This window comes from Erpetoichthys calabaricus, chromosome 3 (genome assembly GCF_900747795.2).
Source record: "Erpetoichthys calabaricus chromosome 3, fErpCal1.3, whole genome shotgun sequence".
In the NCBI taxonomy this organism is placed as follows: Eukaryota; Metazoa; Chordata; class Cladistia; order Polypteriformes; family Polypteridae; genus Erpetoichthys; species Erpetoichthys calabaricus.
The window spans coordinates 308,393,476-308,418,716 of record NC_041396.2 but is presented as its reverse complement, the minus strand read 5'-3'; the positions used below and the strand labels follow the sequence as shown (position 1 = coordinate 308,418,716).

Genomic DNA, 25,241 nt, shown 5'->3' with positions numbered 1-25,241 from the left:
TCCGCAAATGGAGTTGGAGATTTGGTCAGGATTAATGGTGTTCTCAATGCTGAGAAATACAGGCAGATACTTATCCATCATGCAATACCATCAAGGAGGCGTATGATTGGCTCCAAATTTATTCTGCAGCAGGACAACGACCCCAAACATACAACCAATGTCATTAAGAACTATCTTCAGCGTAAAGAAGAACAAGAAGTCCTGGAAGTGATGGTATGGCCCCCACAGAGCCCTGATCTCAACATCAGCGAGTGTGTCTGGGATTACATGAAGAGACAGAAGGATGTGAGGAAGCCTACATCCACAGAAGATCTGGGATTAGTTCTCCAAGATGTTTGGAACAACCTACTAGCCGAGTTCCTTCAAAAACTGTGTGCAAGTGTACCTAGAAGAATTGATGCTGTTTTGAAGGCAAAGGGTGGTCACACCAAATATTAATTTGATTTCGATTTCTCTTTTGTTCATTCACTGCATTTTGTTGATTGATGAAAATAAATGATTAACACTTCCATTTGGGAAAGCATTCTTTGTTTACAGCATTTTTTCACACCTGTCTAAAACTTTTGCACAGTACTGTATATATATATATATATATATATATATATATATATATATATATATATATATATATACACACAAATAAGTAAATAAATAAATAAATGAATAGAAAGGTCTACAGGACGCTAATGAGACCAGCTATGTAAGGTTATTATAGTTGTGCCTTTTTATATTAGTTTTAATTTCTATATTTTTCTGACCTTATTTGGGAATTCAGTTTAGTTTTAGTTTTCCTTCAACGTGTATTTTTAGTTTTAGTTTAGTTTTTATTTCAGAAAGACATTTCTATTTTATTTTTATATCTATTAGTTTTAGTTTTAGTAATTATGGCATGGAGCTCCTACGGAGTTTAGTTTTGTGTCACAATCAGACAGAACTGTACAGTTAACAGATTTGGATATGAGTTTAATGTTAGTGGAAGCTTACTACACTGCATGGTTTACTATCTGGTTTTGTTTTTGTCTGATAAAAATAAGCATAATCAAAACTAGATATGGAATATGAACACTTTTACACAATTTTTATAATTTTTAAAATATTTTCTCATGAAAATCATGGGGGCTTAGGGAGAACAAGGCTCTTAAACTTGAATCAGTGTGCAGACCCCACCTAGATGTATTGAGGGAAACAAAGAAATACAAGCATGTGGTGTGAAGGTTAGGGGCAGTGAGACTTGAGTAGACCACCATAAAGGACAGTAAACCCATAATGAGCAGAGCAAGAGCAGGTAATAGGAGTGGGCACCGCTGAGCTGAGAAGAGCTGACAAGATGAACACCTGGGCAACGGGCCAGTCCAAATACAACAATATTTCTTTCTATGAAACTTTTCCATACACAGGATGAAGTTCAAAAGTGCTTTACAAGAAATCAAAGGAACAGATGTAAGAAAAGAAAAAGAATAAATAAAAAAAATACACACTGACATAACACAGAAATTTAATTGATTGCAAAGTCCTTATTAAAAATGAGTCTGATAATAAGGTTAGATGAGTGGGGAGGAACAAAATAAAAAAAAGAAAACTCCAGATAAGTTTGAGAAAAGAAAAAAAAAAGAGGCTGCAAGTTTTTAAGGATTCGATGCAGTGGGTCTCACGGGTTGTCGGGGTCTCGCGCTTTCATTTGAATATCACAGGCGGCTGCACAGGACTTTGATCAAGTGGTGGTGCAACTAAACACCACAGCAGAAAAACCAGAGAAGACAACTGAGAAAAGTTAGGATAAGATTGAGGAAATTCCATATCACCTGACTGAAATACTGATACGTGACAGAGGATGCAGGTTTATGGGACACTGGGGTGATTTTTGGGCACACAAGACCTGAACCTCTAGGACACATCACAAGAGCTCTGGTGTGCTGTGAAAGCGTGTGTGTTGGTTTGCTTAAGGCAGCCCAGGTTTATATATTCACACACTGGCAGGGTAGGGTGGTAGTATGAGTACAAATAGAGCTTACAAAACAGCTTAATGTCTAGCACCCTGTGGGCATTAAGGCAAAACAGTATGAGTGGCCCATTGCAAAAAGCCTGCATTAATGCTAAAAGAACCAAGAATAATGTGAATTAATTGTGGTTGCAAGTAGCTGCACATAATTCTGAACATGTAGCAGTAACAGAAACCTGACTCAGTCTGAAAGGAGAGAATGAAGAGAACAGTGAGTATCCATCTTACTAACCGAAGGTTGTAAACCGGATATGGACGCAGGGCGCTGGGCACATCGAGGCGCACGCGCACTGCCGCCCGCCACAGAGCAAAAAAAGAAACGAGAGGATTCGAAGGTTGTACTACAGTACGGAAACCCCAGAGGTCCACACTGCGCACTAACGCTCTGCAACGCAGGGCGCTGGGTGCTGGGCGCAGGGCTCACCGGATGTACGGAATCCCCACAGGTCCATGCTGTGACAACGCGCGCGCCTACAACGCGCTTGCGAAAGGAGTTACGGCTCAAACCAAAGAAAACAAAGAAACGAGACTATGACCTGTGAACTACACCTGGGGTAAAGCGTGCACGCCAGGTTGTACAGCCGCCCGGAGGCGACCACCCACACCACCGCATATACCTTCCATGATATGTCTTCACGCAGCGGCTTCCCACCGAGGCACATATTGCGCTGTGGCGCTCGCCCCACAGTCAGACGCAGCGGCTTACCAGAGTCAGTAGGTGGCCCCCAAACAATACAACCTGTTCAAGCAGTCGGTGTCAGCGAAGGCAACAGATTCACGTCTCCACAAAACGAAACCGCTTTAGTACAGATATACTTATTGGATTAAATGACATTTTCCCCAGACGCACCCGCCCTCCATGATATGTCATCCATCCACATATCGGACAGAACAGAAACTGATTGCCATTCTAGGATTTCCAATTCGCTGCCGAATCGCGGGGTTACTTGTGCATTTATGTGAAGGATTAATTAAATGTGTGTCTGCTTCAAATGGTTATAGGCTACTGAGGACATCTGGATACGAATGAAAAGGATCAGCAATACAGATTTAGGAGAAAGGATCAAGGAACTGAACGTTTTTTCATTTCAGCAAATTCTCATTAAGAATTTTATTTGGAGGTAACCAGCCAAGCTGAGTAAATCTGAAAAATGGACATAAACTGACAGAGGGAGAGAGATGGAGATTAAGGGGTGGCATATGAGTGAAGTGCTGACAATGATGAAGGGGTTAGTGTGCCATTAACTGGCCGTAGATTGACAGTTATGTAAACGGACAAATATGAGTAGTTTACATTTATGTTCAGCAGCTTCAAACTTCTTTTCTTTCCTGTCAGCTTAAACAAATCTGAATCTCTTTTTTGTACTTTGTAAATTTTATAATTGCAATTTTCCTATAAACTCATTACTGCACTCTGAGCTTGCACTCAGAGAAGAGCGCTAGACAAAAATAAAATGAATTGAACTGCACTTTGAAATGAACGCCAACAGGAATACGGGAGCACCGGTGGAAACTGCACACTCATTAAGGGGACATATGACACCGAGAGTAAGAGTTACATGGAGTGATTTCCTAGCAGTGTGCTACTTGACTCGGCTTGACGGCTATTTTAAAGAATTAACCTGGCAACCTTAATGGGCTGAGTAGATTGTTCTTGTCATAACTGCTCAAATGTACCATTTTAATTCTTAACAACACAGGGAGTGAATGTGCATTGGGGCATCTGCTTTTAATCTAAAGTTGACTTTATTAGGAGACAATTTGAATCCTTACCTTACTTACTTCTCCTTTAATTTCCATAATCCCGCTGATACTGTGCTCGTTCAGCGCTTATATGACGAAGCAGATCACTTCTTTTGTGATAAACTTGGGTTTGCCACTCAATTGCCCAGTTTAAAACTCTTAGTTTCTCTTCATACTGCCTTTTGCGAGCCAATTCTGCTTCATACCAGCGCCACACTTGTTCTGAGGCAGTATAAGGCACATGATAACAAAAAGAAAAAGACAAAACAGATAGTGGGTTAGAATGCAGAAGTGCAATCACATGTAAAGCTCTTATCTCCTCACAAATGAATGGAAACACCACCTAATAACCTGCCTTCAGCACTCAGTAGGCCATTGTGCTTATTATGTAATGAAAAGTAATGAAAATGACAGAGAAAAGACCAACATACCATTGTGAAACCAGTCTGATCTAGTTTAGGGTCTTTAAACAAGAGAGGAAAGCCCCGGGGGGCATTAAGGTAAAACCCCGACCCAAGAAGATCATGTGCAGCAACAAACGACAAGCATCTCGGCACCAGCCTACCAAAGTTGGCTGATAATTTCAGTCGTAAAATTACAAATATTATCAATGGTCAAAACTATTTCTGGTAAAGGAAACAAAAACAGAGGAGCACTACAACCTGAAAAGACAAATCTGAGAAGCTAAACACAGTTGGCACAATATAAAACTACAGATTCACATTGATGTTTATCAGAAGAATCATTTGTTAATTTTAAAATATGCAACTGCAAATGCAAGGCGGCACTTTTTCTAAGCCATCATTAATAAAAAATAAAAATAATGCAGAGCCAAGCAGGCTGCAATGGTTCTGAATGACAACTTCTAAAGGACAGATGGGGAAATGACGTGTGAATCCCAAGGGGACGATATCAAGGGACTCGTCCTCTTCATCAGACAATCTTAACTTCTGCGTCGACACTATTGTTCCTTCAAAAACAGTGCGCTGCTTTCCATTCAACAAGCCCTGGATTACTAAGGAGTTAAAAGGTCTCCTGAATGAGAAGAAGAGAAGAGCATTCAAGCCTGCTGACAAAGAGGCTCTGATGGACATACAGTGTGTGGTGCTAAAGAAAAAGCTGAGTGAAGAGACGAAAGCTTAAAAAGTTAAAATAGAAAACAAACTCACTCAGAATAACACAAACGATGTCTGGAAAAGCTTGGGCATAATTACTGGATTCAAGAAATCCAGGGCTTAGGTGCTCTATGGGGATGCGGACAAAGCTAACACTGTGAACCAGTTTTCTAATGGAGCTTCCCTCCTTCCATGACCACCACCATCTTTCAATGACTAGTCCCCCAACAGAATCCTTACTATATCAACAACTCGTAGCACTTCAACTGATACATCTGGTGATAAGTTCACCACTGACCGTCAGTGTGGACTGTCCGTAACTGATGACCAAGTGAGGGGACAACTGAGGAGGCCAAACATGGGAAAAGCTGTCAGACCAGACGGGAGCAGTCTTCGAGTTCTCTAGGCCTATGAAGACCAGCTTTGTGGTGTCCTCTGTCACCTGTCCAGCCTGGAAAACACCCTGCATTGTTCCAGTTGCAAAGAAAATGAGCGCCTCTTCAACTTAATGACTACACACCAGTGGCACTCACGTCTCTCATCATGAAGACCATTGAGAGGCTGGTCCTGGACTTTATGAGTCTTCTTCTGAAAGACTATTTAGACCCATTGCAGTTTGGCTGGGTGGCAGATAAACATTGGAATGGAAGAAGTAATTCATCATCTATCTGCTCCACAAGGCTCACTCTCACCTGGACAAAGCTGGCAGCACTGTGAGGAAGATGTTTTTTGATTTCATCAATGCCCGCAATACCAACCAGCCATAAGCTCAGATATATGAAGGTGGACGAGCCAATGGTGTCCTGGATAATGGACTATCTGTGTAATCAGTGTAATCAAAACACTGTGAAAGCTGGACCCTCAAGATAAATAAAATTGTGCTAAGGGTGATGATAATATTTTTACAGCAGACTGATTCAAAAGTAAGGATCTATTTCTTTCAGCTGAAAAGAGACATTTCATTTTAGCAATGAAAAATGAAGACCAAAATTCATGTCTCTGGTGGCTCTTCCTGTGAAGTCAGTAGACGGATTGGGAGAGCATCAGGGTCATGAGGTCACTGGAAAGGGGTGTGTGGCGCTCCAGATATCTCTGCAAAAGGATAAAGGTCCAAGTCTTTAGAGTCCTGGTGCTCCCTGTCTTGTTATATGGTTACATGAAATGGACGTTATCCAGTGACCTGAGAATCCTTGGGTACTGCTGGTTTGACTTTGTGTTGAATGAGCGGTTGCTCATGGAGTCCCAAATGAAGCACCTTACTTGCATTATGAGGGAGCGTCAGTTACGGCACTACGGCCATGTGGCACAATTCCCTCCTAGGTGATCTGGCTTGCAGGATCCTCATTGCTGAGGACCAGAGTGGCTGGACCAGACCAAGGGGAACCCCATGTAACACCTGGCTGCAGCAGATAGAGGGTCATTTCTGGAGGTTCAGACTGGACCGTGGGTCTGCCTGGGGTGCTGCCAACCAGGATCCCGAGCTGTTTCGTGGTGTGGTGGGTGCAGCAGCGTGCTTTATCAGTGCATGCTCCTGACCTGACCTGGAGGACACTGACGAAGCTGCCTATAAAATGGCTACAATTGGAGCGAGTGAACTTGCTTAGATTTTTTTTTTTAGTTATCCACCAGACCCACTGTACTGAATCCTCTAGGATGAAACCCGTAATACATTAAGGAACTACTTAGGCACATTTATATTTGGTAGAATGCCCAATGGAGCCTGGGTGGTCTTTCGGCCATGACCCCTGCAGATATTTTTTCTTTTCTCCAACATCTCGCCCAGGAGCTTTTTTTATTCTTTGTGTCTTCCACTTCCATTTGATCATAGCATTGGACTCATCATTAGAGAATGAAAAACTGAATCTATAGATACTGCAGGGCTCAGCATTTCTATTTATTACATATCTGTTTTATTTAAGTGTGTATTGATTTAATTTTGTTGTATATTATTAATTCATTTTTATTCTTCCCTAATTGTTTTTCTTTGCTTGTAATTATTTCTTTGTCCTCTTGGAAAGCACTTTGAGCTACACCCTGTGTATGACAACATGCTACACAAATAAACATGGCTGCCTTTATTGTTGAAGTAAAATGGCAGCCATGCAGATTATAACTATGATTGTACTAAATACATTTTAACAGTTGTACCAAAACGATTAAAGGGTTAGGGTCTAGATCCAAAACAAATACTGCTCAAATCATTCACAACATCTAAGCTTGCAGTCCAAATTAGCAATACTGGCCATTGTTGGTCCAGTCATACCCGTGAGTGTTTCCAAGCAGGAAATGGGATTTTCTGCACTAAAACAAATAAAAACTTCTCTAAATACATCAGTCAATCTGATTCAGATATGCCCAGGAGGACCAGGTTCAAATGAGTTTGACTACACAAAGTAGGTTTAGAATAGAAAAGTGCATTATTAAAGTTTTGTAATATGTTGCAACAATCTCTTGTTTTTGATCATCTGGTTATCCCCGCATTGTACTTGACTGAAGTGAACTTCTGGAGAGAACACTCGTGTATCGTATATATTGGGAACAAACCAAATTTGCTCAGTTCAGTAAATTAGTGTCCCCTTTCAATTGTATAAACGGCTTTATGTGCACCCAGAGAAAACAGAACCTCTTGAGACTGCGAGGAACTTATTACATTAAACAACTGTTGAACCTCCTCTTCAATGTCTTTCAAGTTCTAACAAGTTTAAGGTCACCAGTGAAAGTAATGCAAGCACTTAAAGCACCAGAGAAAGCATTGAATTCACATTTCAGGACAAGTTTGGCATTTTCAAGTCTAAGTTATTTGCTCACAGTCATGGTATCCCGATTTCTCTGCAGCAGGACAAAGGTCCAAGTCTTTAGAATCCTAGTGCTTCCTGTCTTGCTATATGGTTGCGAGACATTGACACTCTAAAGCTGAACTGAGACAGAGACTGGACTCCTTTGGTACAGTATCTCGTTCATCTTCCTGGGGCCAGGGTCATGCATTCACCTTGGAACATCATCGCCAAGCGCCGTTATTGACATTATTTAATGTTCCTGCCCAGATGTGGGATGCTATCTCTTTTCTGTAGACAGCTAGGAAATAGTTACTAAAAAAGTCATATGCATGACCACTCACAGTCTTTCACTATACGAAAGCGTATTCCCACCTTTCAAAACAACATTCTCATTATGATATTTCACAAAAAGGACCGCATTATCTGACAAAGAAATTGCCTGTTGCAGAGGGTATCATCGTACTTGCACATACTTGGGTAGTCAAGTAACATCTAGCAAGAGAAAGATCAGGCATGCTCAAAGTGTTCAGTAGGCATACATTTACTTTAATCAGGTTGAGGTTTACTAAGTTCGGCACTACAAATGGTTTAGCAAAGGCACAGCAGTAGTGCAGATCTGTCATTCAGTGTCAGGGTCTGCATGGAGTTTGCATGTTCTCTCTATGTATTTATGGATTTAGATATTTAGATAGATAGATAGATAGATAGATAGATAGATAGATAGATAGATAGATAGATAGATAGATAGATAGATAGATAGATAGATAGATAGATAGATAGATAGATACTTTATTAATCCCAATGGGAAATTCACATTCTTCAGCAGCAGCATACTGATACAATAAATAATATTAAATTAAAGAATGATAATAATGCAGGTGAAAAAAAAAAAAAAAAAAAACAGACAATAACTTTATATAATGTTAAATGTTAACGTTTACCCCCCCGGGTGGAATTGAAGAGTCGCATAGTTTTTGGGAGGAACAATCTCCTCAATCTGTCAGTGGAGCAGGACAGTGCCAGCAGTCTGTCGCTGAAGCTGCTCCTCTGTCTGGAGATGACATTATTTAGTGGATGCAGTGGATTCTCCATAATTGATAGGAGCCTGCTGAGCGCCCTTCGCTCTGCCACAGATGTTAAACTGTCCAGCTCCATGCCAATAATAGAGCCTGCCTTCCTCACCAGTTTGTCCAGGCGTGAGGCGTCCTTCTTCTTAATGCTGCCTCCCCAGCACACCACCGCGTAGAAGAGGGCGCTCGCCACAACTGTCTGATAGAACATCTGCAGCATCTTATTGCAGATGTTGAAGGACGCCAGCCTTCTAAGGAAGTATAGTCGGCTCTGTCCTTTCTTGCACAGCGCATCAGTATTGGCAGTCCAGTCTAATTTATCATCCAGCTGCACTCCCAGATATTTATAGGTCTGCACCATCTGCACACAGTCATCTTTGATGATCACGGGGTCTACGAGAGGTCTGGGCCTCCTAAAATCCACCACCAGCTCCTTGGTTTTGCTGGTGTTCAGGTGTAGGTGGTTTGAGTCGCACCATTTAACAAAGTCATTGATTAGGTCCCTATACTCCTCCTCCATTATATACCTGGGGGGACGGTCCCCTCCAATGTTGGCTGTTACAGCTCCAGGGGATGTCACGCTGGCCTTGCAAAGCATTATGGGGCGCCAGGGAAAAAAGTTCTCCTAAATCAGCTGAATTATTAGTAAATAAGTCGACAAACAAGGGTGAATGCAAGCGCAGCAAATTCACGGTGAATAACATTTTGGTGAAATTCGCTGATCAACACAAGTTATGATGCTGAAAAAACGATCCAAGAGGGAGACTAAAGTGTGGGGGCCAAAATGGACCCTTGAGGGACATCACATGTCACAGTGACAGAGGAAGAAGAACACTTCTCAATAATGATGAAGAAAGATCTCTCATTGAAACAGGATTTAAACCAGGTAAGGCTTTTCATACTTACCACACGCTCTAACTAATCCATCAAGATGGCAAGGTCAATGGCGGTGAGATATGGGTGAGCCGTGAAGACAAAAGAGTTGGGTGGGGATTTTCCAGAGTAGAAGAGGCAGTATTGGTCCGATGACTGAGTGTTTTGCTCTCATTTTATCCTTGGTTTTATCTCACAGATTACTGACGTTTTATTGATCGTTTATTGATAGACGAAGCACTGAACTTTAGTTTGTTTTCAAAGAGTTTAAGTAAAGCACTTCTGCCCTTGTGCACCAGTCCCTTGCATCGTGTGTGTCTTCATTTGCCTGGTCCATCCTGTTACGTTATTGACAGTGTTGTGTTCAAGAGGCTCCCAGAAGAGACTAGAAGCATGGAGCTGACCCGCACCGTCACACTTGGCTATCACAGTCAGGCATTATGCAGACATATTGCTCTTTCTTCACACACGTTTGCTGAATTATTCATTGTCTGAAAGTCCTCAATGTTGGTGTGTCAGAGAGAAGAGGTGCAGCATTGTTCATAACGGCACCCAGTTTTGTTTTACAACCCCCAGGGGGTCCAGAGGGCATCCTATAACTGAGATACCATAATACCATAAGATAAAAGTGGGAGAAGAGGGTCCTACATTTTTAATGAAACCATCTAATGGTTATGATGATATAATGGAGAAAGTCAAAGAGTTGCTTTTGAAAATCAACAAAAAGATGAGGCCCAATGTTACATAAATCCTTTCTTAATATTAAAAATAGCACTGACCCCTGCTGGACACCACTGTCAACAACAACCAGTTCTGATGAGGTTCCTTGCCCATAACCCTCTGCTTCCTGTGTCTGAGTTGATTTTGCACAAACTTTATTGGCTACCAGGAGGTCTGAAGCCTCTAGAAAGTCAAACTCTGTTAAACGTTCTCCTTGAACACAAATTTGTACAGCCACAGATATTTCTAGAGCCCCGGGGCACTGGATGACTGAAGTCTTTAGAGACGCTCGACACTTCAGTTTGCTCATTCTCATTGAACTCTCGAGCCAATCTGCTCGTGTCTGACGTCTCTGTCTTCTCACCCGGGCCACCTACGGGGAACTGAATAGGAACAGCAAAGGAACAAAGTGTGAGCTCGTAAGTCTACAAAGAAAGGGGTCTGTCTGAAGTCGTTACGCACCACTGAACCCAGTATGCCGACGATATGCACCAGTGGGTGTGCTGGGATGGACTGGCACTTTTTAGTGTGGGTTTCTTTATTAAGTTTTGTGTTTTAACTCCATGCCAGTTTGAGTTACATCAGAACCTACTGGTTTGGTTAATTAGTGTGTGTTTAATTGATCTGATGTCATAAAAATGTATTTATTTATTTTTTTATTTATTACAACCAGGTACGGAAACTTCAGCTTTCATCCAGTAGTCTGCTGAACCTCTGAGTGGTGAAGACTTTGGAGCACGTGAGATTGTGTTCTTCTTGCTTTGATAATCCTGATGAGTGTCTCTGCTCACTTCATGTCTCCTTCAGTGTTTCAATGTGACAGTGTGTGAGCGCGTGTAAGTGTGTCACACAAGTGCTGTCATTCATCTTTCTTTTGTCCCTGTGCTCTGTTTCTGTGCTCTGAATGTTGTTTTCCACTTTTTCCTTTCTCTTTTTCACTCCCTTATATCCATGTCTTCTCTAAGGAGTTACAGTTTGCCAGGATAGGTAAATACTTTTGAGAAAAGAAGAGAAAAAAGATCTGCGATAAGACCAGTGAGACCATAAGACACGCTGAGGAATAAATGGAAAAATATATGAAACCAGTAACAGCGCACTGCTATAACAATAATGTGCAGTGAATACACTTGACTTCTAGTTTTCAGACTCTTTCTCTGTACGTTTATCATTCGTTTGCTCAGAGGTTGATGTGCTTGCTGCTTCCTGAGCAGCGCTCCTTTTCTCCACCCTAGTGGCCCGCTGCTTCTCTTCTTCTGTCAGCATTTTTTTGTGTTAAAATTTATTAAGTCAGTGTTTGTGTTGTAATTACTTTGTACGTTTTCTTTAATTTTTCACTTAAGCTGGCAATTAAGTCTTCAATCTGCCTCAAGAATGATTTAAGATATAAAGAGGTAGGGGAAGTGACGGCGAAGGTGGTAGGGATGAGAAAGGTGTCCGTACGCATGTGCCGCACGGCCGCCCTGCTGTCTGCTGCCGAGAGATGATTCTACAATAAAATAAAAATAAAAAGAGTGTAACAGAGGAGCTTGATTGCGCCGACCTGACACAGACTCACATGGGAAGCATTGTGAAAAAAAAACAAAAATATTCATTTGTCTTCACCTGCGGGTCACGTCTTCCCCGTGAACCCCACAGGCCCAACACAGTCCCACAAGCACAAAAACCAGTAAAGCAGACAATATCCTTCACCACCACTCCTCCTGGCAAGCGTTGTCCTCCTCCTCCCGACTCTGGCTCCCGGAGTGATGGCTGCTGGCCCCTTTTATCATAGACATATATAGATAGACGCCGCATTTACTGTGTTGCCCAGTCGACACAATACGTCAGCGCATCAGCCATATTGCGAGTGGCAAAAGTGCCATTGAAACGAATACAAGTAGACGTGGAAATCAGGTTTTCTGATGAAAAAACAATAACTTTTAAAACAGTATCGTTTTTCATACAACAGATTTTGGCGAATCGTTTAAATGCAATTATTTATATCCATTTATACTGTACACTAATAATGACAATAATAATATTATTATTGAATAATTCCTCCCATATAAGTAGCATTTCTCGGACTGCCTTTTTCCATCTCCGAAACATTTCTAGACTTCGTCCTGTTCTTACGCAACACAGTACTGAAGTATCGGTTAATGCCCGAGTCACCTGACATATAGATTACTGTAATGCTATTCTATCTGGCATCCCACAAAAACGTATCCATCGCTTACAACTTCTTCAAAATTCTACTGCCAGGATTATAACCTGCTGTTCTAAATCCACTGAACACATCACACCTACTCTCTCTGACCTTCACTGGCTCCCTGTTAACTACCGATTACAATATTAAATACCGCTCTGAACATTTAAAGCTTTTCACAACCTCCCTGATCTCCTCCTGACTTACACTTCTCTTCCCTCTCATATACGTCAGCTCGATTCAATAACACATTTTAAAACTGCCCTCAAAACTTATCTTTTCAAACTGGCATACCAGTTGTGAATTTTGCACTGTTACTGCCAGTTATCTTTGTTTGTTTGCTAATTATTGCTTTTTGATTTATCATTCTCTTGTTTTAATTTTACTAATGTTGTTTAATTTTATTGTACGATGACCTTGAGTGCTAAGAAAGGTGCCTATTAAATAAAATGTATTATTATTATTAATTATTGAGACGAAAACTTGACCAATGTCTGAAAGTCCAAATAGTAAGACTGCAACTGGCAGTCTGGTCTTTCTTTTAACAGTGAAATGATACACTCAATGACAAAAATGAACAATTTTATTGCATACAAATTGGCTTAATAATTTCTAAAAAAAAATTTCACTCATTTCTCTCTCAGTCTCTCTCTCACACACACACACACACACACACACACAATATGGTTACTTAAATATATACAGGATAGGATCTAAAATCCTTGAAACAGAACTGTCTTCCATAGCTTTTTCCGTGTGTTGCCACTCTGCAATTTGAGAGTATTCAGTCTGGCAATATGGTGCAGACTTAGTTTGTGGAAGTCAGACACAACTAAAGACATGAGTATAAAATGATGGTTGTCAATTTCAAATTGTGATTCCTCAATGTGCTCCTTGAGAACAAACGCATCATCTGAACCAATCTCAGCCTGACTGTCGGATAACACGCTCAGCTACTTTTACTTTGACCACCTTGACTGGACCCTCAGAAGGAATCATCAGACCTCCTTTGTTTTTTAATGTGAGCGAGTGGTAGCTTTGATCATATGATGGCAGTACAGCATCTGTTACCAAACTAACATGGCACACATCACAGGACAGCTTTCTCAAAATCCCGTCTAAGGGCTACCTGACCTCCCACTGCTTCTTGAGGTGGATTTCTTTGGGAAACCTTCAAAGTTTGAGGAAATGTTAACAGCTAACAACAATCTACATAGTTAGTGTCTAAATACGTTTAGCCAAAACGTTGTTTGGAGGCTCACTTGAGCACATAAATGCATAGCTTTGCTAGCTTAGCCTGATGTAGCTAAAGTTAAGATTATAAAACGCGATTTTCTAATGGCCAAATATAACCAATACAATTGTTCAGCCTTACCTATGAAATCTGGTTTGGAGCGTACAGCGGTTTGTACAATCCCAAGCAGTACATGCGTGAGGCATTTTTATCCATTACTTCACTCCACAGCAGTGCCACTCGCAATATGGCAGCGACGTTGACGTACGATGCTGCTGGTCATGAGGCATCTAGTAATTCTATGTCTATGCCTTTTATAGTCCACCCGGAAGTGCCCCAGGTGGTTGGTTGCCGAGTTCTGGCTGCACTTCCGGGTGTGGTGAATATACTGCCCATAAGGGCTCAGGAGCCCCAGCTGCAGCACCCCCTGGTGGCGCCTGTGGGACCCAACAGGGCTGCACCCAACTCCAATTCCCATGGAGCCTTGCGGGAAACCGAGACACCACTCCAACCAAGGGGGGGAGGCCATCTAGTGTCCAGGGGGAGGTATTGCACCGTCCAGGGCTACTCCCCCTGAATATACAGTGAAGGGGCATGGACCCCAGCCATCTGCCACAAGAGGAATAACCTTGGATGTCAATCATCACCCTGATAGTAGACGTCACATAGCATAAGTGTACCAAATTTCAGGTCAATAGTTCAAACGGCTGCGGTGGGTTGGCACCCTGCCCAGGATTGGTTCCTGCCTTGTGCCCTGTGTTGGCTGGGATTGGCTCCAGCAGCCCCCGTGACCCTATGTTCGGATTTAGCGGGTTGGAAAATGGATGGATGGATAGTTCAAACGGTTTGTGAGCTGCAGGTGATTTAAATTCCTGGACAGACAAACAAACAGCCACGGTAGCGTATTATATATAAAGACAGACCGAGACAAACAAAGAGCGTACAAATAAAGGTTTATGAAAATGTCTGAATATCCTGTGTGCAAAACCAGTCAGGACAAATGTCAAAAATTGTTAGGCATTGACCTACAAGAGGAATTAGATGACTTCTTCTTCATAAAGCTTTTCCCACTTTCATGTGTGGTCACTCCTCTCTCTTGTCTGTTGTTCACTTCTTGATACCCCTTTCTCCTTTAGATCTCCCTTCACACAGCCCACGCACTCTCTTTGGTCGTCCTCTGATCCTTCATCCCAAAATCTCCATATCCATTATTCTTCTCTTCATATTGCTGAGTATGTAAGATCAAGGGCCCAAGGAACCTGTCTGAGGTTACCTTCATGGTCAGGGTGAGCAGTGTGGGGCCTGGGACATTCTAGAATTGCTCTAATAATTGGACTGAGCCTGTTCTTTGATTCCCTTATATTTTTTCCAAACCTTTATGAAATTCTCCTTTCTATCAGTGTCTCCTCTTCATCCTCCGTTCTTACTCCTGGTACTCACCCTTCATTTCGGACTATATCTCCAAATAATATCCTTGGATTTTCTTCATTCAATAGCTTTTCAAAGTACCTTTTCCATCTACTCTTGATCCTCTTATGCTCACTCAAGATCATACCTTGCTCATCTTTCATTGCCTTATCTGACTAAAATCCTTTCCAGCCTTGTTCTTAATCTTCACTCTTCTATAAACCTTCTATAAACTGATTGTTACCATGTCTTCTTTGCCTCCTTCTTAGCCTTTATCACATTCTGCACCTTCCAGTTCATCACCACTACTTTCCCCATTAATGACCATACAATTCTTTAGCTCTTTCATATGAGATCTTCTACACGTTAAAACATCTACAGGGCTTTCCCTTCCTCCTACTGTAAGTCACATGCTGATTTATTTTCTTTTGAAATTCCACAACCACTTTTAGGACACCAGAGGCACACGGCACATGAAGCGGGGAATCCAAGCTCTCACAGACTGTCAGACCACAGCAGCTGTCTGCAGTGGTGAGGCCTCCCTTGCAGATATTCCAAATAACTTCAACACATGGTTTAATGCCCTGAATGACATACCTGTGGGAAGTCCAACCTATATCCGGCAGATCAGGTACTGTGTTTGTCCAGTGCCGATGTGAGGAGAACTTTCTAAATGAAGAACCCCACAAGGCCGCTGGACCAGACAGCATACCTGTCTGAGTTCTCGGGGAATGCACATACAAGCTGACAGATGTATCTTCACAGGCATCTTCAACATTTCCTTGAGGCAGCAAGTCATCCCCAAGTGCTTCAAAACCACCACCATCATACCCATAATGAGGAAGTCCTCTGTCTATTGTAGCTAAAGTTAAGATTATAAAACGCGATTTTCTAATGGCCAAATATAACCAATACAATTGTTCAGCCTTACCTATGAAATCTGGTTTGGAGCGTACAGCGGTTTGTACAATCCCAAGCAGTACATACGTGAGGCATCTTTATCCATTACTTCACTCCACAGCAGTGCCACTCGCAATATGGCAGCGACGTTGACGTACGATGCTGCTGGTCATGAGGCATCTAGTAATTCTATGTCTATGCCTTTTATAGTCCACCCGGAAGTGCCCCAGGTGGTTGGTTGCCGAGTTCTGGCTGCACTTCCGGGTGTGGTGAATATACTGCCCATAAGGGCTCAGGAGCCCCAGCTGCAGCACCCCCTGGTGGCGCCTGTGGGACCCAACAGGGCTGCACCCAACTCCAATTCCCATGGAGCCTTGCGGGAAACCGAGACACCACTCCAACCAAGGGGGGGAGGCCATCTAGTGTCCAGGGGGAGGTATTGCACCGTCCAGGGCTACTCCCCCTGAATATACAGTGAAGGGGCATGGACCCCAGCCATCTGCCACAAGAGGAATAACCTTGGATGTCAATCATCACCCTGATAGTAGACGTCACATAGCATAAGTGTACCAAATTTCAGGTCAATAGTTCAAACGGCTGCGGTGGGTTGGCACCCTGCCCAGGATTGGTTCCTGCCTTGTGCCCTGTGTTGGCTGGGATTGGCTCCAGCAGCCCCCGTGACCCTATGTTCGGATTTAGCGGGTTGGAAAATGGATGGATGGATAGTTCAAACGGTTTGTGAGCTGCAGGTGATTTAAATTCCTGGACAGACAAACAAACAGCCACAGTAGCGTATTATATATAAAGACAGACCGAGACAAACAAAGAGCGTACAAATAAAGGTTTATGAAAATGTCTGAATATCCTGTGTGCAAAACCAGTCAGGACAAATGTCAAAAATTGTTAGGCATTGACCTACAAGAGGAATTAGATGACTTCTTCTTCATAAAGCTTTTCCCACTTTCATGTGTGGTCACTCCTCTCTCTCGTCTGTTGTTCACTTCTTGATACCCCTTTCTCCTTTAGATCTCCCTTCACACAGCCCACGCACTCTCTTTGGTCGTCCTCTGATCCTTCATCCCAAAATCTCCATATCCATTATTCTTCTCTTCATATTGCTGAGTATGTAAGATCAAGGGCCCAAGGAACCTGTCTGAGGTTACCTTCATGGTCAGGGTGAGCAGTGTGGGGCCTGGGACATTCTAGAATTGCTCTAATAATTGGACTGAGCCTGTTCTTTGATTCCCTTATATTTTTTCCAAACCTTTATGAAATTCTCCTTTCTATCAGTGTCTCCTCTTCATCCTCCGTTCTTACTCCTGGTACTCACCCTTCATTTCGGACTATATCTCCAAATAATATCCTTGGATTTTCTTCATTCAATAGCTTTTCAAAGTACCTTTTCCATCTACTCTTGATCCTCTCATGCTCACTCAAGATCATACCTTGCTCATCTTTCATTGCCTTATCTGACTAAAATCCTTTCCAGCCTTGTTCTTAATCTTCACTCTTCTATAAACCTTCTATAAACTGATTGTTACCATGTCTTCTTTGCCTCCTTCTTAGCCTTTATCACATTCTGCACCTTCCAGTTCATCACCACTACTTTCCCCATTAATGACCATACAATTCTTTAGCTCTTTCATATGAGATCTTCTACACGTTAAAACATCTACAGGGCTTTCCCTTCCTCCTACTGTAAGTCACATGCTGATTTATTTTCTTTTGAAATTCCACAACCACTTTTAGGACACCAGAGGCACACGGCACATGAAGCGGGGAATCCAAGCTCTCACAGACTGTCAGACCACAGCAGCTGTCTGCAGTGGTGAGGCCTCCCTTGCAGATATTCCAAATAACTTCAACACATGGTTTAATGCCCTGAATGACATACCTGTGGGAAGTCCAACCTATATCCGGCAGATCAGGTACTGTGTTTGTCCAGTGCCGATGTGAGGAGAACTTTCTAAATGAAGACCCCCACAAGGCCGCTGGACCAGACAGCATACCTGTCTGAGTTCTCGGGGAATGCACATACAAGCTGACAGATGTATCTTCACAGGCATCTTCAACATTTCCTTGAGGCAGCAAGTCATCCTCAAGTGCTTCAAAACCACCACCATCATACCCATGCCGAGGAAGTCCTCTGTCTTTTGCCTCACTAACTATCTATTGCCCTATGGCACTCGCACCTGTCATCAAGAAGTGCTTTTGAGAGGCGAGATCTGGGCCACCTGAAAGTCAGACTTCCTACATCACGTGACCATTTCCAGTTTCCCTGTTGCCCTAACTGTTCTACTGAATGCCATATCATCTGACCCTGTCCCAGACAATAGAGGACCCTAGCACTAGTATGAATTACATTGACTTCAGTTCAGCCTTCAACACCAGCAGCCCTCTGAAGCTCATAGGGTGTAGTTGAGTCTGCTGGGCTACAACTCAAGGCAGTTGGGCCCTGGACTTCCTGACAGAAAGACCCCACATAGTCTACATCAGAAACACCATCTCCAGTATCTCCAGGTGGTTATAAAAGACATCTCAGCTCCAACCTGAAATGGCACTCAAACATCCCATGAACTGTTGTTTTTTCCTCTGTCCATCTTCTGGATTTGAGGCATTCTGGTCTCTAAGCTTCAGGTTTTCAATCCCATTCTTCTTCCTTCATCTAAACTCATTTTTAAGATGTCTAATTTCAGTATGTTCTTCTCTTCTCGCTCATCCCCTTTTTTCCTGCTTGCTTTCTTTCCTCAGTAAAAAGCCATTCACCAGGTTCCACATGTAAAGCAGCTTACAGACATTTGATTCCATTCCATTTTGCAGTGTCACCTTCCATCCTGTCCTGGAATATCATCCTTCAAAAACCCCAACGACCAACACGTTCAGTTTCAACTTGTGCTCTGCTTATATCTAAGCATTGATGTTCCAGTTAGAAGTTAATGCTCCTTGATTTCTCTCATTTCACTTGTCCCTAACCGTAACCTTAATTCTCAATTTACGCACCAATGAATGGCCTCAGGCCTTCAGACTAAATACTGTATGAGGTAAATGGAACTTAAGCTGAACACACCTTTCAGTTTTTAAATCAGCACTTTCGTTATTCAAGGAACAAATTGGAAAATCCTTACCTGTATAGCTTCAGTCCCTTGGTTTTAGTACCTTTAGCAGAAAAAATCACAACTACACACCTCCTCTCGTTGGATGTCAGTTTTTCACATTACCGTTGTAGAATTTTAGCCAACTCTTCTCTGCAGAACTGCTTTACGTCAGACATGGCTGGTAGGTTTGCTCATTTCTGCTTCTCGCTTTGGTTCAGATCAGGACTTTGCTACATTTTATTTATTTATTTTCTCCTAGCCCATCCCATAAATAATCTTGAGCTTCCTACAGCACTTTAGCTGCCATCCAGTGGTCTGGAGGAACATCTCCCTAACCCATTAAGTCAAACACCAGGCAGGGAAAGGGAATAGGAGCCATCCCAGTGGAGATACCAGTCCACCCATGATGTTCATCACGCCCTCTCCTCATCATTAGGCTATTTAGGTTAGGTAGACTTTACTGTCTCAGAAGGAAATTAGTTTGTAGCAGGAAAGAACAATAAAATGTCTGCCTTTGTTACACGGATATAAGAAACTGAACCAAGATACAATATGTGACAATAACTTGTGACATCCACACAACTACTCGATTTCAAAGTGCTTACAGCTCTGGGACTAAACGAGTTCTTAAATCTGTTACTCACTACCCTCAGGAACTGAAATCTGCAGCCTGAATGGGAACTGCAGCTGAAATTCAGGAGACGGAGGATGGCGACTGTACGACAGAATGGAGTCGGCCTTCTTTCTAACCTGTTTGTCACACAGCTCAGTGACAGAGGGCAGCTGAGACCAATCATTGTACTGCTGGTTTGGACAAATTGCTTAAATGGTTTTTGGTTTTAATGCCAAACAAACAGATAAAGCCAAAAGTGACAACAGACTCAATGAAAATGTCATTGGGGGTTTGAAGCAGTTGGGTTTACTTACAAAAGCACAGCCATGTCTGCCCCTTCTTACAGATTTTTTCCATGTTAAGATCAAAGGTCAGCCTGTTGTCAGTGATTGTCCCCTAAACATTTGTGTTGCTCCAGCAGCTCTTCAGACTGCCCTTATATTTTTGTTGAATGATGTGGTGGAGGGGGACACCTAACATACTCGGTCTCTGGTCTGCTGAGGGAGAAGGAGAAGAGACATCATTACACAGCAGCAACCACTGGAGCAGCTGTATGTGGGGGAGAGCTTGTAGGAAGGTTCAAGTTCCAGCCGCCTCAAGAAAGATGACTGATGTAAAAAAGACTCTTCCTTACTGGAGACCAAACTCTTACAGTCGTTGTCCTTCCAGAACCTTTGATGAGGTGCGCTACTTCTTTGGCCTTTATTCCATGAAGCAGATATGTCTTCTTTACTTTGAGGGCTCTGTTCAGCCAATACCTTTATGCTTCTGTCACATGTTCAAGTCTTAGCCCCGCCCATTCGCCTGCACTAATTAAAATATATTTGCATTTTGAGAACTTGAAAAGGAAAATGCAAAGTGGAAACTGAAAACTCAGTGAGCAGCAGGTGGCGCCAGTGCTCATTTGCATTTCACTTTTCATTTTTGCAGCTTGATTTCTGAAAGTGAAATTTCAAATGCTGTTATCTCAGTTTATTTTTAATTTTTACAGCATTTTTGTGTGTTGTCTGTGAAAATGAAATTGCAAAAGAGAGATTGCATTTTCATTTTGTAATTTTAATTTTCATCTCCATTTTTGCCTCCCATAATAGATAGATAGATAGATAGATAGATAGATAGATAGATAGATAGATAGATAGATAGATAGATAGATAGATAGATAGATAGATAGATAGATAGATACTTTATTAATCCCAATGGGAAATTCACATTCTTCAGCAGCAGCATACTGATAGAACTATGTATAATGTTAAATAGTAACGTTTAACCCCCCTGGTGGAATTAAAGAGTCGCATAGTTTGGGGGAGGAACGATCTCCTCAATCTGTCTGTGGAGCAGGACAATAATAAAGCAGGCCCTGTGACAGAAGTGGCAATGTCCTCCACTGTAACCCTGCAGCTCATCTCATCATGTAGGACTGAAGCCTCTTGAACGTCCAACTCTGCTAGAAGATGTGCTTGGACACACTGACACAAAGAGACCCCCAGGCACACGATGACTAAAGTCTTTAAAGCCGCTCAGCACATTCTGATCTGCTCAGTCTTGTTGAGCTCTCAAGCGGAGCTCTTCATGTCCGACTTCTCTGACTAAGAGGACCTGAAGACTCTCTGTGGTGAGGAGGATCAGCCAAGAAATAAAGTGAGAGCCGGTAAGTCCACCATAAAGGCTGAGTGTGTAAAGTGGACATTGAGTGCTGGTTCAGCAGTCGGCTTTATATTTGAGGAGCCGCGTGTCACTTTGTGTCACATTTGGAGCACACAGTTTTGTAAATGAGTGGACAGTGAATGGAGCTGAGGTAGCAAAGGCCTTCTTAACTGTGGCCATTTTCTCTTTCTATTCAGGTACTGAAGCTTCAGTTTTCACCCTGCAGTCTTCTGAGTGGTGAGAAGTTTGTACGCGTGAGTTTGTGATCTTATTGATTTGAACATCCGCACGAGTATCTTTGACACCTCATGTCCCCTGCTGGTGTGACCGTGTGTGTGTATAAGGGGGTCACACAAGTGCTGGCCCACTTTCATTCATCTTTCTCCTTTATTCTTTGGTTCTGTGCTCTTGTTGTTTTCCAGTCTTTTCTTCCTCTAGTTCACTCACTCTCTTATTTCTCTTTTTCTAATTCACTTTCCTCTGTTCCTAAGACACCACATTTTACTGTAAATAAGAGAAGAAAAGATGAGAATGGGAGTTCTGGAGTGAGGCAATAAGGCAGGATGGGTAAAAATTAGAAACAAAATACATAAAACAAGAAAACGAAATACTGAGAGAACAAAAGAGTATAAAATAAAGAAAGGTTTAGGACGAATTGTGAATATCCTGGGCCACTTAGCCAGAGCCCTGACTGTAGAAGAGAAACTGGTGGGCATTGACCCCCCAAACAGCTGTAGATGTATGACCTCTACGTATGGATATGGACGCTGGAGTACTGACCAGAAATTGGGGTATGCAGTGATGGCGGAGCCCCCACGTCAGGAGCAGCAGTGGTAAGCGGTGTGGAGTGTGTGGAGTCGAATATTCCCACATGGCAGATTTCACTTGGAATCAGACTGAGCAGACGCTTTTATACGCCGGACACCTCAGTAACTGACGACTTCCTAGTAGGCTTAGAAACTTAATAGCCGGGTTTCCAAGTGTCACCCACTAGAGAAAGTTTAAAGGAGTAAAGGTGAAAAGGAATTTCAGACATTATTACCCTTAACGCTGCTGCATTTAGAACAGAACTGTTCTTATTAACTTCATTAAAGTAAAAATGAAATACATGGACAAGAATCAAAACGTGTAAGGCAAGTGTGCTCAGTGTCACTCCACAGTCTCACCCGGCATGCTGCTGCTTCTCTGTCCCTGTTCTCTGACCCCAAAGAGCAGACGTGCAGTGCACCACAATAAATAAATAATCCACAATACAATGCAGAGCTTGTGGACAGTAAAAACACTGAGAGACAAGTTCAAAAGCCCAGGCTAAATCTACGCAGGTATCGGCTTCTGCTCCATTTCTTCATGTCCAGCACATCTCTAGCCAGTTCCCCCCATCAGCCCTTCTCAGATGGCAGAGACCCTCTTCAGCTATCTGTCCAGGTGCCTTTTCTCCAACGACCTGCAGAATGTCAATGGAGAACAGCTGAGCTGACAATAACGAGCAATCCGCTCGCCTCCCAACCAACATCCTGCACCAACACCACCTCATTGCGGCGCTCACACTCCCCACATGCACCGTCACGGACCCCCTCTCACTACAGAGAGGTGCTGTCTCTGTCTTCTGAGGACCACCTGGTGCTGGCACACAATACACATCTGATACAACGGAGTTACATTACCAGACGTCCAGCTCTGTTCCTAACGTTTGTCTCTTCAGATGTCCTCTCTGTTCGCTCTCAGAGTTCTCTTTAAATCTCCTCGTTTGTCTGACCGACTCTCTGTCTGTGCCTGTCTCTCCTCTGACAGACGATGGCCGAAGCCGAGCTGTTCGGATTACAGAACGAGATCACCTGCTTTATCTGTCAGGAGACCCTGAGTGACCCCGTCTCAATCCTCTGTGGTCACAGTTTCTGTCTGAAGTGCCTCAATGACTACTGGGATCAAAGCCATGAGTGCAGCTGTCCTGAGTGCAGAAGGACCTTCACAACGAGGCCTGAACTTCACAGAAACACCGTGCTGAATGAACTCGTCAAGAAAATAAAGAAGCCGAGACTCAGTCCTCATCCATCTCAGAATTATGCCGGCCCTGGAGACGTGGAGTGTGACACCTGTACTGGGATGAAGTTCAAAGCGGTGAAGTCCTGTCTCACCTGCATGGCCTCCTACTGTCCGACTCACCTGCAGCCCCACTTTGAAATAGCAGCCTGGAAGGACCACAAGCTGACTGATCCAGATGGAAATCTGAAGGTGGAGCTCTGTGTGAAACATCAGAAGAGGCTGGAAATATTTTGTAAAAATGAGGAGATGTGTATCTGCATGATGTGTGCATTGACTGAACATGAAGGCCACAAAAAGGTCGAGCTGGAGATGGAAAAAGCAGAAAAGCAGGTGAGTGGGGTTTAGTATTTAATGAAAAAAATTAAATCTGAAGAGTTAAAGGATTTCTAAAATTCAATAAAGACATCTGGGCATCCATTTGAGGAGAAAAAATGTCTATGATGGTAGAGAGCTGGAGTCTATCCTGGTGAAACTGGATGTGTCTAATGGTGGCGTTCATCATTAGAGTCTTTATTTACCCAGGAACACTCGGAGTGGAGAGAAATGTGTGTGTGATGACAAATTGCAGCTTTCCATATTATAACTGTGGATGTGGCTGACGCCTTCATAGAGAGAGAGAGAATGAAAGACACTAGATAGATAGATAGATAGATAGATAGATAGATAGATAGATAGATAGATAGATAGATAGATAGATAGATAGATAGATAGATAGATAGACATACTCCAGCAGAAGCATACTGTTACAAAAACAATATTAAATTAAAGAGTAATAAAAATAAAAACAGACGATAACTTTGAATAATGTTAACGTTTACCCCCCGGGTGGAATTGAAGAGTCGCATAGTTTGGGGGAGGAACGATCTCCAAATCGATTTAGGATGTAAATATATTTCTGATGTTTTGGTATTAACTCTTTATCTTTATTGTCTTTTTTATTTGATTTTGTTTCTCCAGCACTTCTGATTTATAATTTTTTATTTGCCGTTGTCGTCTTGTATGCTCCTCTTTTCATCTCCTGCTCATTCAGCATTTTTATGACTACACAGATTTGAGCTTCATGTTAAACTTTCTAAACTCCTCAGTCTAACTTGGACTAGCATGTGGCACAGATGGCCCTTCTGTTAAGACCACCTTGACTGTTCTGCCCCTAATCTTAGCTCCTCGCTCTTCACACTGTTCTTGCACCGCTGCCTACCTGCCAATACTATTACCACTTGTTCAGTCAAAGATAATGAAACGTGGATCCATCAACACTCTGATCAGCAGCCCATCCACTTGTCCAAGTTGGACATCCACCTCTGAAACAAGACGACAACACCCATGACCTGTCAGTGGAGCACACGTGTGTGTCATTGTACCCCGTTGTAGCACACGGACACACAGGGTCCACCGCTGTAGAATGGTTTATGAAATGTCCTTCAGCTTCACTGAGCTCTCCTCCTCCTCCTCATCTCCAGCAGGCTCTCTTATCCCTCGGTGTTCCCTTCATGACCATCTTGTATACCATTGACTGATTTGCACCTTTGGCTGTAGCCCCCCCGCCAGCTTGTCTTGCAGGTCCTGCTCATCTTTATTGAGTGTCTCAGTTGCCTGTTTAGTCCTCAGTGCTTTCTGAGCATCACTTTGTCCATCGCTGGTAATCGAGGCTGAATGTGGTCCTCTTTCATGACCTAAAGCAGCCCACCATGTAGCCATTTGTTTCCTCATCACTGAAATTTGAGTTAATTAACTTTCAGTTGTCTTCTTGTTTCTTGAATTCAATTTTAAAAGTTGTTCATTTTCTCTGGGTTTCAGGTTTAATGTATTTTACTTTTTTATGT

The 25,241-nt window shown here is 42.6% G+C and overlaps 1 protein-coding gene across 1 annotated transcript in view; it reads left to right on the top strand.

Moving 5' to 3' along the window:
- The window catches only part of LOC114644451 (tripartite motif-containing protein 16-like), a 193,397-nt gene that overhangs the window by 152,244 nt on the left and 15,912 nt on the right, over window positions 1–25,241 (top strand). The gene's annotated exons all lie outside the window — the stretch shown is intronic.